We start from the raw sequence: 14,541 nt of genomic DNA, 5'->3' as shown, positions 1-14,541 counted from the left end.
GCTTAACAATCAAGTGATTTTGCCTATGATGTGTACAATTATCATTGATTTACTTTCGTCAATTTACTTTTGTCAGTTTTGTATCTTTGTTCTGCAAACAATATCATCCATGATGGAGTTAATGGTTATATTGTCTTGTGGGTGACTATTTTGGGTCTATACCTTGTACTTTCTTTCAAAGGTGAATCTAGGCTTATCTTGGATTCATTTAGGTTTACTCTATTATTGTCAGTTTTGTATCTTTGTTCTGCAAACAATATCATCCATGATGGAGTTAATGGTTATATTGTCTTGTGGGTGACTATTTTGGGTCTATACCTTGTACTTTCTTTCAAAGGTGAATCTAGGCTTATCTTGGATTCATTTAGGTTTACTCTATTATTGAAACATTCAATATGGTTGATGGGTGGTAGGGCATTCAATGCCCTGAATGCCCTGCCACCCAAAATTTTTTACTCTCAAGAGTCTCTATATAAGGCTCTGCAACGTCACTATGAGTGTCGCTATAGAAGGCCTGCTATTGTCGCTATTATAGTCGCTATGGCCGTCGCTATATAGCGACGGTCATAGCGATGTTGATAGTGATGCATATAGCGACGTTCCCTTGGTGACGCTGTTAGCGACGGTCTTAGCGAGGTCGGGGAGTATAAAAACCCAATGTATTTCCGTCGCTAAAAACGTCACAAGTGCACACAACCTCTTGTAGTGTTTCTTCCCCAAAGCAAGGACTGACATTTTGTCTTTAAAGTCATGGTTAGTAGCATACTCATCTATCTTAGAAGATAGATCATTGTGAGTTGCTATAGACACCGCATTAACTTTTGGTCATCGTGAAAGTGCATCGGCCACTTGATTGTGCTGCAATGTGAGCAATATGAAAATAAAATTGCAAAAGAAAATTTTCAAACCTCATTTTCTTGTCAGAAAGCTTGGTTTGCATCATGAAGTAGATAGAGTCCCCAATAGATAGTGCTTCCATGTGTCTAGGGCATGTAGAAAAGCTAAAAGCTCTTTCTCATAAATGCACAAGACCCATTCATTCGTAATATTGAGCCTTTGGCTCTCATATGCTATGGCATGCCCTTCTTGAAGCAAGAATGCTCAAGGCAATCACCACAAGCATCACATTGGACCTCAAATGGCTTTGAGAGATTTGGAAGCATAAGGAATGGCTGGGAGGTAAGATTCTCTTTGTGCTTGTCAAAAGCATTTTGCTCCTTAGCAGTTCATGAGTACTTAACGTTCTTCTTTGTTAAGTCATGTAATGGTAAAGCTTCTTAGCTCATGTAGATTCCTTGGATTAGGCCATGATTTTATTACCTCCAGCTTTGATGGATCCATACAGATATCATCTTGAGAGATAATATGACCTAAGTATTGAATCTCTTGAAGGAAAAATTCGCTTTTCTTTTGATTGAGAAAAATCTTGTTCTCCCTCAATGCTTGAAAAATCACTTGAAGATGTTGCTTGTGTTCCTCTGAGGATTTGGAGTAGATGATGATATCATCAAAGAACAATCCAGTGAATTCGCGGTAGGATCTAAAGATTTTCTCTATTAAAGGATTAAACATGGCTAGTGCATTAGTCAAGACAAAAGGCATGACTAGATATTCATAAAGACCAAATGTGGTATGAAACACGGTCTTTAGGATATCTTCATCCACTATCCTTATTTGATGATAGCCACTTTTAAGGTCAATCCTATTAAAGTAGGTAGAGCCTTGTAGCTTATCAAACATACCTTCTACCCGAGGTATGGAAATTTTTCTTTTGATAGTGAAATGGTTTAGTGCTTGATAATCCACACACATGCAATATGTACCATCTTTCTTTTGCACTAAAAGGATTTGAGAACAAAAGGGAGAGGAGCTAGGCCTCATCATCACTTTGTCTACCAATTCTTGTACTTTCCTCATGATCTATTCTTGTTGAGCTTGGGAAGCTCGATAAGGAGGTTTGTTTAGGCGGTGAGCCTCCTGGTAGTGATGGGGGCTTTTCACAAGCCAAGCTCCCATACCCCTCTTCTCTCGTCCCCACCCCATGAAAACCCCCTCTTATGGAGGGAGTGATAAAAGGCATTGGAAAAAGTAAGAAAAAAATAAAGTATGATTATGTAAATATATAAGAAAGGTAAAAAAGGCCACCTCATGCCTGCGGGGTAGCCCATCCCCACCTTGCCTCCTTTTTCTTCACTGTTGCCCCGCCGGGTGTCCCTTTTCCTCTCCTCCAGTCAAAAGGTCAACCCCCTCTCTCTTCCCCTTGTCCTTTCTCCTTTCTCTCTCCCCTCAAGCTACTCCACCTCTCACCAATAATGCATTATAACTCACCAATAATGCACCCTAACTCACATGCAACTTACCCTATCTTCCAAAATAGTATACCCCACCCCCTCTTTCTCTCTCCTATCATATCCCATGACCCAAATACCCCCCTCTCTCTCTAAAGGGCGCCATGTCTCTTGTCTTGTAGCTAAATAATCTCCCCTACACTCACACACACTCAGTTTCACTGAAAAAGGTGCCCACAGACCCATCCCCACTCGGTGGTTACTTGATTTTTCTTGTGTTCACACACATCTGCACACAGATTCACCTCTGAGCACACTCCCCTCTCTCCCCTCTTGTAATTACTTTATTCTCCATGTCACCTCTCACTTTTTTTCATCAACGCATCTCTCTCTCTTAGTCTCTCTCATGAGACTGCTGTTCTGGCACATATACACACAGCCAGACAAGTGGGGACCACAGTCACATGGCCTATGTAGATAATGATTTCTTCATTTCTAAATTCTAGAATTTCTCCCCCCCTCCTCCCCTATATAAAGAGGAGTCACCATCACACAAAAACACACACACCATCACCAAAGAGTACACTATGCACTGTGTGTGCCTAGTGCACACACACACACCCACACCATCACCATCACCGCAATCACCATGCTCGTCTTGAGCATGACCTCTACACCCTTGGGCTATGGAAGATGAAGGGCAACTAAATGAAGGATGATGGCCATAACCCTCGTGCGAGTCTTCGCCATCAATTCCCACCTATCCGCCATGTGCTCTACCACTCTCTTCCTTCTCATTCCCCTACCCTATGCTCCCCATTTCATCGCCTTATTCTCTAAATAAAGCTTGAGGTTTTGTGAGTATGTTTTTATTGCAATGTTTTGCCTATGTGAGGTGTGCGGAATCGCCACCTAGTCTTGTGTTTTGGAGTGAGCTTGTGTATGTGTGAAGGGTGTGCGGATTCGCCATCCTTTTGTGGTGCCTAAGTACTAAGCCGCTATACCCCCTCCCTCACTCTCTCTCTCTCTCTCTCTCACTTGATCTCATTCCCTTTCCTCTTCATCATTACTCCCAAGAATCCATCTCTCTTGGATGAAAACTTTGTTATGGTGTTGTGTTGTTTGCGTCCTAGCCGCTGAAGCTAGGTGGTGTCCCTGTTTGCTTTACCATGACAGGCTCGAGGCGCGCTATTCGGTCCCCGGTGTTTTAGAGGCCGTCGGGGGTTCGGGTTTCGCTTTGCTCCCGTCATTTGGTGCCTCCACTGAGGATCTTTTCATGAAACCCTTCAGTTTACAAGACTGAAACCCTTAAACTATTGTGAATGGATGAATGGCTAGCAGGATTTGCTAATTGGACGACAGAAGAAGAAGAGCTCCAAGCATAACTAGACGAACTTCGCATCTCTATCGAAGCTCGAGTGCCAGGCGTAACGGTAATCGATTTGCAGTGGGAGAGTCAACCAACACGCCAAACCGAGTGGATATACATAGGCCAAGTGCCAAGAAGAAGAAGGAGAAGGTCGAAACCATGTCCGCAACCTACAACCAACCCACAACAAAATGGAAGGAGCTCTACACAATAGAGAATCAACACTATTCTACTTTGAGAATCGGGTAACTCAAGTCACCGAGGTAATTATCACAGTCAGTTTTCAAGTCGCACCTGATGCTGCAGCACAGATAACGGAATCATTGGCTCACACTCTCACTAGAGAAACTAGGGATCTACTGAGTTTGTTTTAGGAAAGAACACCACCCTCTCCCACAAGCTTGGACAGTGACTAAGCACCTCTAAGCTTCACATGAATCAGTACAACCTACCTCAAGACAGATCACACATACCAACACGTGTACGCTCAATCAAGGTAATACTGGATTTGAAGGCTCACTACCAGCACGTCATTGACACCATGCTGGGTGGGGAGCGATTTTTTGAGGTTCTGGCATCAGATCAACCATTTGTCTTACCTTTGGTACAAGGCAATGTACCGTTTGAAGTTTTAATCTGTCCTAGTATAAGAGGGTATACACGCCTCCTTGTAAAGAAGAAAAAAACTTTTGCAAGTTAAGCAGTGTGTCTTTCTAGCTCTCTCTCAGTAATCATGGCAAGTGTAGCATTTCCAACATTTAAAGGAAAGAAGGGGGAGGATTTGGTAACAGACTTCCTAGATGACTTTGAAGTAGCATGTGTAGTGAACAACAAAGATACGGATGAATCCCGGGTTAGAATCTTTAAGCATCTCATGAAGCTAGAAGCTAGATCATGGTACAATGCACTTCCACACGCAACCAAGGATGACTGGGAACCCTTAAAAACCGCTTTTAAGAGACGCTTTGGGGGAGGTACCACTTCAGAAAAGTTGTGGGACAAGTTAAGAGACTTGAAGCAGGAGGGTCTTTTAGAATATGCCACCTATGAGTCCAAATTTGTGGATTTGTGGGAACGGTGGGTTGAGTCACTGGCAAGGGGGGAAGCCGCACCCGATTTCCTAAAAAAAGATCGGTTCACGCATGGCTTATGGCAGCTTCTCAAGGAGAAGGTGAAAGGTAGATTCCCGGCTATGTACGAGTTAGCCGTTGAGATTGCTCGCCTTAAGGACAAGAAGCTGCGAATGAAAGCCAAAGAAACCGAGTCAACAAAAGCAGGAACATCGCGTTGACCAGCAACTACGACAACCACCATACCACCACCACCGGCTCTTGGGGTAAGAGATGACCAACAAGATATGTTGGCCCATATTACTGACCAACTGCAGAATTTGTCTGTCCACTTAATACAACAAGGGAGGAGTCAAGAAAGAGATCAAGACCCTGGAAGAGCACGACGACAAAACAGGGACTATCATTGCTACAACTGCGGAGAAGACGGTCACGGTATGTACTACTGTCCCAAACCACGACAAAACTATAATAGAGGAGGTAGGAGGAACCAATTGTCACCCCCTAGAGAAAGAACACCCCCACCCCGAGCACCACCCCCACCAACACAAATTCTACGTCCACCCCAGACACCACTACAAGCATCCATCCCACCTCTTCCACCAGCCCCACCACCTGATCGCCCTGTAAACATCATAAGGCTAGAAGAGAAAGGAAAATCCGTAGTAGTGGATCCACCCAGAACAAAGGAGAGGGACAAGGGTAAGGAGAAGGTAACCTTTTTAGAACCACTTGAAGCCATGACTGTGAAAAGAGCTAGGAGGGAGAAAGCTACACAATCAGATGATGAGAGAAGCATGAGAGGAGAAACTAGCAAGAGGCCATCCAGGCCACGATGGAAATTGGGCATCACCGACTTCCAGCTAGGGGAAAGTTCTAAGCCCTATGATCTAACATTGGATGTGGCAGAGCAAGGATCGAAGATTACATGGCCACAGCTGCTACATCTTGTACCTAAAGTAAGGTGACAATGGTCTAAAATGGTAAGTACAAGACGCTCCAAAACAAAGGTAGCCGGAGCAATTTTGGGATGCAACATGGATGACATCCTTCCAATTGTCGACGTAAACATAAAAGGAAAGAGTGTTGGAAACACCTACATTGATGGAGGTGCACAAATCTGTGTACTGAGCGAAGCTATGATGCTTCAATTAGGGCTCGAGGTTATCAGGCCTTCTCCATGCAAGGCAAAGATGGCAAACAACGCAAAAGTAAAGTGTGTGGGTGTGGTAAGTGCCGTGAAAATCAAAGCTTTCAACACTGATGTAGAGGTAGATGTTTTTTTAATACCTACTAAGGGGGAGGGCTATCCACTAATTTTGGGAAGGCCATGGTTGATGGCCATGAAGGCAAAACAAGACTGGGGTACTCGCCTTCTACGCATGACCGGTAAGAAAGGGGAGACAATCTACTACGACATGAGGATTGGCAAGCAGAAGCAAATGAATCTGGAAACATCGGCAGATGAAACCACTAGAGAATCTTCCAGTTCTGAGGAGGAGACCACATCCACCGACGAAAGTGACAGTTCCATTGATGTGATGGGTATCATTATGAAGGATCCACAAAGGGTAAGCACAATTGGTGATCCATCACCAAAAGGGCAACCCAATGAAGAGGAGAGCAAATCACCTGGCCTAGGAGGAAGTAGGTTGAAGGGTATGTTGTCTATGGAATTAACACTTGAGGAGAAAGATAGTTTTTTTCAAATGTTGATGGGATTTCCTAACCTGTTCATTGACAACTATGAAAGAATCATAGGCATTACAGTGGTGGAACATCATATTAAGCTGAAGGAAGGGGTAAAACCACTTGTGCAAAAGCTAGGACGACTGGGGGTCATACAAGAAAAGGCACTCTTGGCCGAGGTAAGGAAACTGTTGGAGGCGGGATTCATCTATCATGTAGAAAACTCAGAATGGGTGTCACCCGTAGTGGTGACGCCTAAAAAGAATGGTAAGTGGAGGGTCTGTGTTGACTACAAACCACTAAATGCAGCTACAAAGAGATACCACTTTCCTCTCCCTTTCTTGGATAAAATTCTGAATGAAGTAGCGGGTTTTGAATGCTATACCGCCTGTGATGGTTATTCTGGATACTTTCAAATACGCATAGCCTTGGAAGATCAGCTAAAAACCACTTTTATCACGCCATGGGGTTGTTTTGAAAACAGGGTTATGCCATTTGGTCTCACAAATGCACCTGCCACATTCCAAAGATATGTCACATATGTTTTTCAACCGTTCTTTGGAACATCCATAAGAGTGTTCATTGATGATTTTTGTATATATAGCTCCCGTATTTCACATTTAGAAAAGGTAACTGAAGGTTTGGCCAAGTTGCAGAGCCTAGGTGGGAAATTAAATGTGGATAAATGCCACATTGGGGAGAGTAAAGTCATTCTACTAGGCCATGAAATTTCAGCAAAAGGTATCAACGTCGACCCAAGTAAGGTGTCCGCACTCATAGCCCTACCTTCACCAACGACCGCACGTCAACTGGTCTCTTTTCTACATAAGGTGAGGTACTTAAGTAGATTCATACATCTACTATCACAACTTGTTCTACCACTGCAACAACTCACTCAAAGATCAACTTTCACTTGGGATGAGGAAAGTGAACATCACTACAACAAGGTAAAGGAGGTCTTAGCCACTCTGCCAACTATCTCACCACCTAAGTGGGATGAAAAATTCTATGTCACCTCAAGTGTTGGTGATGACTCATTGGGGGCTGTGCTACTCCAAAAGAATACAACGACATCTTTCATGAGGCCAATCTACTTCTCTAGTCGAATGATGACAGCAGGAGAGAAAGGTTTCACCCATGTGGAACACTTAGTCCTAGCTCTTAGATTTGCAACAACAAAGTTTAGGTCATATTTGCTGCCTAAGCAATTTGTGATTCTAACCACGGATGAAATATTTCCCTATGTTGTACAACACATGGATGTGTCTGCTAGAATTACTAAATGGCTAGTTCGTCTGCAAGAGTTTGACTACACGATACAGGTAGAAAGCACTAGAAGGGCAAGTTTGGGGGGACTCATGACCTACCAAGTCTTTGAAGGGAAGGAGAAGCAATCTAAGGAAGGAGAAGTCCGATTACCTCCAGTACCACCGATGGTAGAAGGAGCATACTCTCTCTACTTTGATGGAGCCTACAAGCGAGCGTCTGACAAAGCAGCTGCAGGCATAGTGGTCTTTGATGACAAAGGGACAAAGGTATTTTCGTTGGGCCAATTGTTAGATTCACATTCTAACAATGAAGCTGAGTATGCAGCACTAACCAAGGGTCTACAATGGTGCGTCTCACAAGGTGTACAACGCCTTAATGTATTTGGGGATGCTCTACTTCTGGTAAGGCAAGTAAATGGAGCATGGACATGCAAGAATCTTAGTTTAAGGACTCACTTAAGTGGTGTAAAAACCTTGTTGGGTAAGTTTGAAGAAGTTCAAATACACCATATCCCAAGGGTTCAAAACCAAGAAGCAGATGCCCTAGCAAGTGAAAGACTACAGGAAGTGGAGGTTGGAGCAATAAAGCTAAAGCTCCCTCTATTTCAAGGCAGTGATGCCTTGCCTGACATCATGCATTTTTTGGAAACAGGAGAATGCCCATCAGATTTAACAAAGGGACAGAAGCAATGGCTGACGCGGAAGGCCACAAGGTATCGACTCATTAATGACGGTTTGTACTGTAATGGTAAGGACCAAATACTCAGGAAGGTCCCTCTCTCTCAGGAAATCACGGGAGTAATTGCTAGCTGTCACAACGGGGTTTGTGGTGGTCACTTTGCCCTAGACATAACAAGTAGAAAAATCTTGCAGGCAAGCTTCATATGGCCTAGCCTCAACCGTGATGTACACCACTGGTGCAAAACATGTAAGTTGTGTCAAAAGGCCGGCACTAAGTCACTTATGCCTGAACCACAGACACCTATTCTCTCATATGGCCCATTTGAAAAATGGGGTATTGATGCCATTGGGCCATTACCTAGGGCCAACTCAGGAAAATTCTACATTATCATGGGGGTCGACTACATGACTAGATGGGCACAGGCTACAGCCACCACTAGAATCACAGCGGTAAAGGTAGCTAAATTTATCTACGAGCACATATGCTGTAGGTTTGGCACACCTTTAGAGATCATCTCTGATAGAGGGCCAGGTTTCAAAGCAGACTTGGTAGGAGAATTAATGCAAAAACTGGGCATTACAAGGAGGCACTCTTCACCATATTACCCTCAATGTAATGGCCTAGTTGAAAAGGTAAATGGAATGGTTTCTAAAATTATTACCAAGCAGGTAAACAATCATCCCGGAGACTGGGATAAGTATCTACTATCAGCTTTATGGACCTACAGAACTTCATTTCGTACATCCTTGGGATTCACACCGTATCATCTAGTATTTGGTAAGGAAGCAATCTTGCCCATTGAAGTGCAACTACAAAGTCTCAGAGTAATGGCAAGCCAACTTCAACAGCCCAACATGCATTTGAGAGATCACATCATCAACTTGGAAAGACTGCAGCTAGACAGAGAAGAAGCAATAAATTATTATGCAGCACAAGCAGAGCATAGACGGCTTAGCTTTAACGAGCATCTCCGGAAAGAAGAATTGAAGAAAGGAATGTTGGTGCTCCGCTACGACAATCGCTTCGACACGAGCAAGGATAAGGAACTCCTGCTCCGATGGGAAGGCCCTTTCATCATCAGGAAAAAGTATGCCAATGGAAGCTACCAGCTTACGGAGGCTGATGGAAAACTTCATAAAACCAGGGTAAATGGTTGGCGACTTAAACCTTATTTTCTTCGATTTGACCAGGCTCCACGAATTGACATTCCAGATGAGGACACACCATCAGCCGCCATCTCCGACGGTAATGATCAAACAGATGAGCTAGAGACATGAATGCCTCTAGCCAAAAGGGGAGGGCTAATGATGGGGGCTTTTCACAAGCCAAGCTCCCATACCCCTCTTCTCTCGTCCCCACCCCATGAAAACCCCCTCTTATGGAGGGAGTGATAAAAGGCATTGAAAAAAGTAAGAAAAAAATAAAGTATGATTATGTAAATATATAAGAAAGGTAAAATAGGCCACCTCATACCTGCGGGATAGCCCATCCCCACCTTGCCTCCTTTTTCTTCACTGTTGCCCCGTCGGGTGTCCCTTTTCCTCTCCTCTAGTCAAAAGGTCAACCCCCTCTCTCTTCCCCTTGTCCTTTCTCCTTTCTCTCTCCCCTCAAGCTACCCCACCTCTCACCAATAATGCATTATAACTCACCAATAATGCACCTTAACTCACATGCAACTTACCCTATCTTCCAAAATAGTATACCCCACCCCCTCTTTCTCTCTCCTATCATATTCCATGACCCAAATACCCCCCTCTCTCTCTAAAGGGCGCCATGTCTCTTGTCTTGTAGCTAAATAACCTCCCCCACACTCACACACACTCAGTTTCACTGAAAAAGGTGCCCACAGACCCATCCCCACCCGGTGGTTACCTGATTTTTCTTGTGTTCACACACATCTGCACACAGATTCACCTCTGAGCACACTCCCCTCTCTCCCCTCTTGTAATTACTTTATTCTCCATGTCACCTCTCACTTTTTTTCATCAACCTATCTCTCTCTCTTAGTCTCTCTCTCATGAGACTGCTGTTCTGGCACATATACACACAGCCAGACAAGTGGGGCCCACAGTCACATGACCTATGTAGATAATGATTTCTTCATTTCTAAATTTTAGAATTTCTCTCCCCCTCCTCCCCTATATAAAGAGGGGTCACCATCACACAAAAACACACACACCATCACCAAAGAGTACACTATGCACTGTGTGTGCCTAGTGCACACACACACACCCACACCATCACCATCACCGCAATCACCATGCTCGTCTTGAGCATGACCTCTACACCCTTGGGCTATGGAAGATGAAGGGCAACTAAATGAAGGATGATGGCCATAACCCTCGTGCGAGTCTTCGCCATCAACTCCCACCTATCCGCCATGTGCTCTACCACTCTCTTCCTTCTCATTCCCCTACCCTATGCTCCCCATTTCATCGCCTTATTCTCTAAATAAAGCTTGAGGTTTTGTGAGTATGTTTTTATTGCAATGTTTTGCCCATGTGAGGTGTGCGGAATCGCCACCTAGTCTTGTGTTTTGGAGTGAGCTTGTGTATGTGTGAAGGGTGTGCGGATTCGCCATCCTCTTGTGGTGCCTAAGTACTAAGCCGCTATACCCCCTCCTTCTCTCTCTCTCTCTCTCTCTCTCTCTCTCTCTCTCTCTCTCTCTCTCTCTCTCTCACTCACTTGATCTCATTCCCTTTCCTCTTCATCATTACTCCCAAGCATCCATCTCGCTTGGATGAAAACTTTGTTATGGTGGTGTGTTGTTTGCGTCCTAGCCGTTGAAGCTAGGTGGTGTCTCTGTTTGCTTTACCATGACAGGCTCGAGACGCGCTATTCGGTCCCCGGTGTTTTAGAGGCCGTCGGGGGTTCGGGGTTCGCTTTGCTCCCGTCAGTAGGAGCTCAATTTGATGGTCATCATCCCCCATTTTGGAGGTAGGTCCATAGGGATATCATCAATGAACACATATTTTTAGAAAATTAGACAAGTCTAATTCTTCTTGATTCCTACCATTTACATTTCATGAAATATTAGAATCTTTTAGGGACTCTTAGACAAAAATCAAGTACGCAAAAACTGAGCTCTTTATTGATTTATGAAAAGCAAGAGGATCTACAAGTGATATAGTACAACCAGACTCACTAACATCTATATACTTGCTCTTCTCCCTGTAGGTGAAGTAGATTCTCCTTTCAAGGAACTTCATGTTGGAATCCATGTGGTTAACCCATGAAACCCCTAGGATAGCATCCTCATGTTGGAGAGGAGAGATGAAAAAGTCTTCTTTGTCGACATAACTTTGGACATGAAGTCTCAACTTCCCAATCAAGGGACTAACGGAGGCTTGTTGTCCCTTCAAAGCGGTATTGGTAGTTGCAGTATCTCCCATCTCAAAAGCTTAAATGTCCAACTTGGTGGCCAACTCCGTTGATATGAAGTTGTGAGTAGAGCCAGGGTCAAACAAGATAAAGTCATCATGCTCCCTTACCTTTCCCCAAGCATAGGAGAGAGGTGATCCTTTGCAATGAGCATCCTCTTTTGGAGCTTCGATAGTGGAAGCTCTAGGAGTCTCATTGCGGAAATTTCTCTTGGGGCAAGAACGATAGCCATGTCCTTGATCTCCACAGTTGAGAACATTTATGGTCCTTGCAAAATGCTTCAAGATCTTAATGAGAGTTTTTTTTACCTTTCTAAACTCCCTTCTCCTTGGAACGATTGTTGTTGTTGTTTAACACGATTCGTCGTGACGGTGTCCCATAGTAGCTCCTCTGTTGAAGATGACTTATCAGTCATCCTAAAGCATAAGGTATGCTTCTTTAGCTTAATTTGTGTGTTTTATTGCTTTATATAATTGTGCTTACCTTGGCTTGTTTAGGTGTGTAAGGTAATTATGAGTTTTTTGTCTCACTTTTTTATTTTTATTTTTCAAATAGGTAAGTGAAATCTACACGATGGACTATGAGTCTCTACACGTCGTCTACTTCAGAGAGTCACGTCAGTGATTTATATTAACTTAGGTCTTTAAACATATTCAATTCCGTAAGTAAAAAGAAAAATCTCACAAATTTTAGTAAATTGACAACAATCCTTTTCACCAAAGTACTTTCTTTTCCACTCATTTCTAAGTCTCTCACCACGTGCAAGAAGCAAAAACAAAATAAAGCCCTGCTTGTTGCTGGTCTCAGTTTTAAAATAATAGATCTCCATTCTCAAAACACAATAGATAGTAAAAATTAAGACAAGCAACAAGCAAGGCTCTATTTTGTTCTTGTTTCTTACAGGTGGCTGAAAAACTTTAAAATGAGATTAAAAAAAAGTACTCTACCAGAAAGGACTAATCATAATTTATTAAAATTTATAATATCTTGTTTCTCACACACCAAATTGAGTATGTTTAAAGACCTAAATTAATCTAAATTGCTGTCAATGACTCTCTAAAATAGATGAAATGTAGGGACTCATAGTTCGTCTTGTAGATGTCGTCCATCTATTTGAAAAATAAAAACAAAAGTGAAACGAAAACCTCACAATTACCTTGCATACCTAAAAAAACCAACGTAAGCACGGTCACATAAAGTAATGAAACACATAATGAAGCTAAAGAAGTATAACCTATAAATTATCTACGAAAGAGTAGCTGCTATGGAGAACATCCCCAGTGAATCTTTTCTGCAAGTCAGTGAGAACATGGCTAGCAAAATCTCTATTTGTATGCCTCAACAAGGACAGATCATGGCTATCTAAAACGAAAAGATTGTCCTCTAGAAGGTCCAGGTGATCTCCATCCTGTTATCTACCTAACCTTTAGTGCTCAACTAACATATTTAATCTAGAGTCACTACCACCGAAGGGACGATCTATAATGGACTCTTTTTTAATGCAAAAGCAAAACGATATCCAAGCTTAATCGTAGCTAAGGTGAGGGACTAACTCATCTGAAACCTATAAAAAACATTACGTAAATCTTAATAATGCACACACAATCTTACAAAAAGTATCGAGAAAATGGCCGATGATGCTTCTTCTCTGAAGAATTGGGACATGCGCTCTGTTGTCAATAAAGAAAAAAATCCATTAGAACTCTTCAAAGTACATGCTCGCTTATGAGTACCTAGCCTCCGATATCACCTACCTGTTCCATTTAAGCTTGTAATCCATATCAACAACACACACCATGGGCTCGGGTCCGCAACAGCACCTTCATTGAGTCCATTATTGTGCATCCTTGGCATGTCATGAACATTCAATTGAGAGCGTTTGAATTAAATCAGACACTCCCCATCCTCATCAACAATGAAGATTTTTTGGTAGTGGCGAAATAAGAATCGAATTATTGCAAACATGGATAAATTCTCGCTACGTCCATCTTAATTCCATACAGACTGAAGGTGAGCTTTTCAATCAACGATGTGATACCTTGGTTATTGTGTCAGCGCTTGCCTAGGATGGTGGTGTCTTTGCGAGGATTGGACCAAGGCCTGCAGGGGCTGGTCCCTTAGCTGTCTCCAAATCTGCCTACCTTCTCGTTCTCGTTGAAGAGTCAACCTCCTTTCCTCACAGTTAGCAGATCCGCTCTTGGGGAGTGGAATAAAGAATGATCCAAGATTCTCTAAGAACAACCCTTTGGAATCTTCTGCCGCTCTTCCAAGCCCAAGTCTATCTTTTGTGTTTTTCTTGCAAGAGAATGTGAGAACCGAAGCTCAACCAAAAGCTTTAATACCAGTGTAAGATGCACAGCAAAATAGCAGCTATGGAATTCAACTCAAGATGAGTGCTTCGCACAAACTCAAGATCTAAATACTTAATGAATTCGATGAGAGATCACCGGATGGGCCCCCCAACACCCTCACAGGGCCCCCCACTAACTTGCCGACGGCGGCACTGCCTGATCGGGGAGAGAGAGAGAGAGAGAGAGAGAGAGAGAGAGAGAGAGAGAAGAGCGCTCGCGACCTGTCTGCTGTACAAGCTTAACCCCAATCAGCTGAAAAAATACACAATGGGAGGAGAAAAAGTGACCTTTGAGATACCCTTGCACAAATTGGACCTTGCGCAAAATGTATATCCTAAATGCCTAACCAAAATGACCTAGGATATTGGGGATCCCCTGCCCATGACAAGCACTACATGATGACAGCCCGAGGACACACACTTGTGTATAACACCAAGTTCTTG

The 14,541-nt window shown here is 43.2% G+C and overlaps 1 long non-coding RNA gene across 1 annotated transcript in view; it reads right to left on the bottom strand.

The window, feature by feature from the left end:
- Positions 1–14,299, bottom strand: part of LOC147425241 (uncharacterized) — a 31,784-nt gene extending 17,485 nt beyond the window's left edge. The window contains exons 1-3 of the long non-coding RNA XR_015186487.1: positions 13,786–14,299; positions 13,502–13,593; positions 13,359–13,417 (exon numbers count right to left, since the gene is read on the bottom strand). This is a non-coding gene — a long non-coding RNA (uncharacterized LOC147425241). The remainder of the gene's footprint in view (positions 1–13,358; positions 13,418–13,501; positions 13,594–13,785) is intronic.
- Positions 14,300–14,541: the final 242 nt, after the last annotated feature.

The sequence above is a fragment of the Adiantum capillus-veneris genome, chromosome 25, assembly GCF_014529385.1.
Source record: "Adiantum capillus-veneris isolate H3 chromosome 25, ASM1452938v2, whole genome shotgun sequence".
Lineage (NCBI taxonomy): Eukaryota > Viridiplantae > Streptophyta > Polypodiopsida > Polypodiales > Pteridaceae > Adiantum > Adiantum capillus-veneris.
The sequence above is the reverse complement of the archived record's forward strand: the minus strand, read 5'-3'. Positions and strand labels throughout refer to the sequence as shown.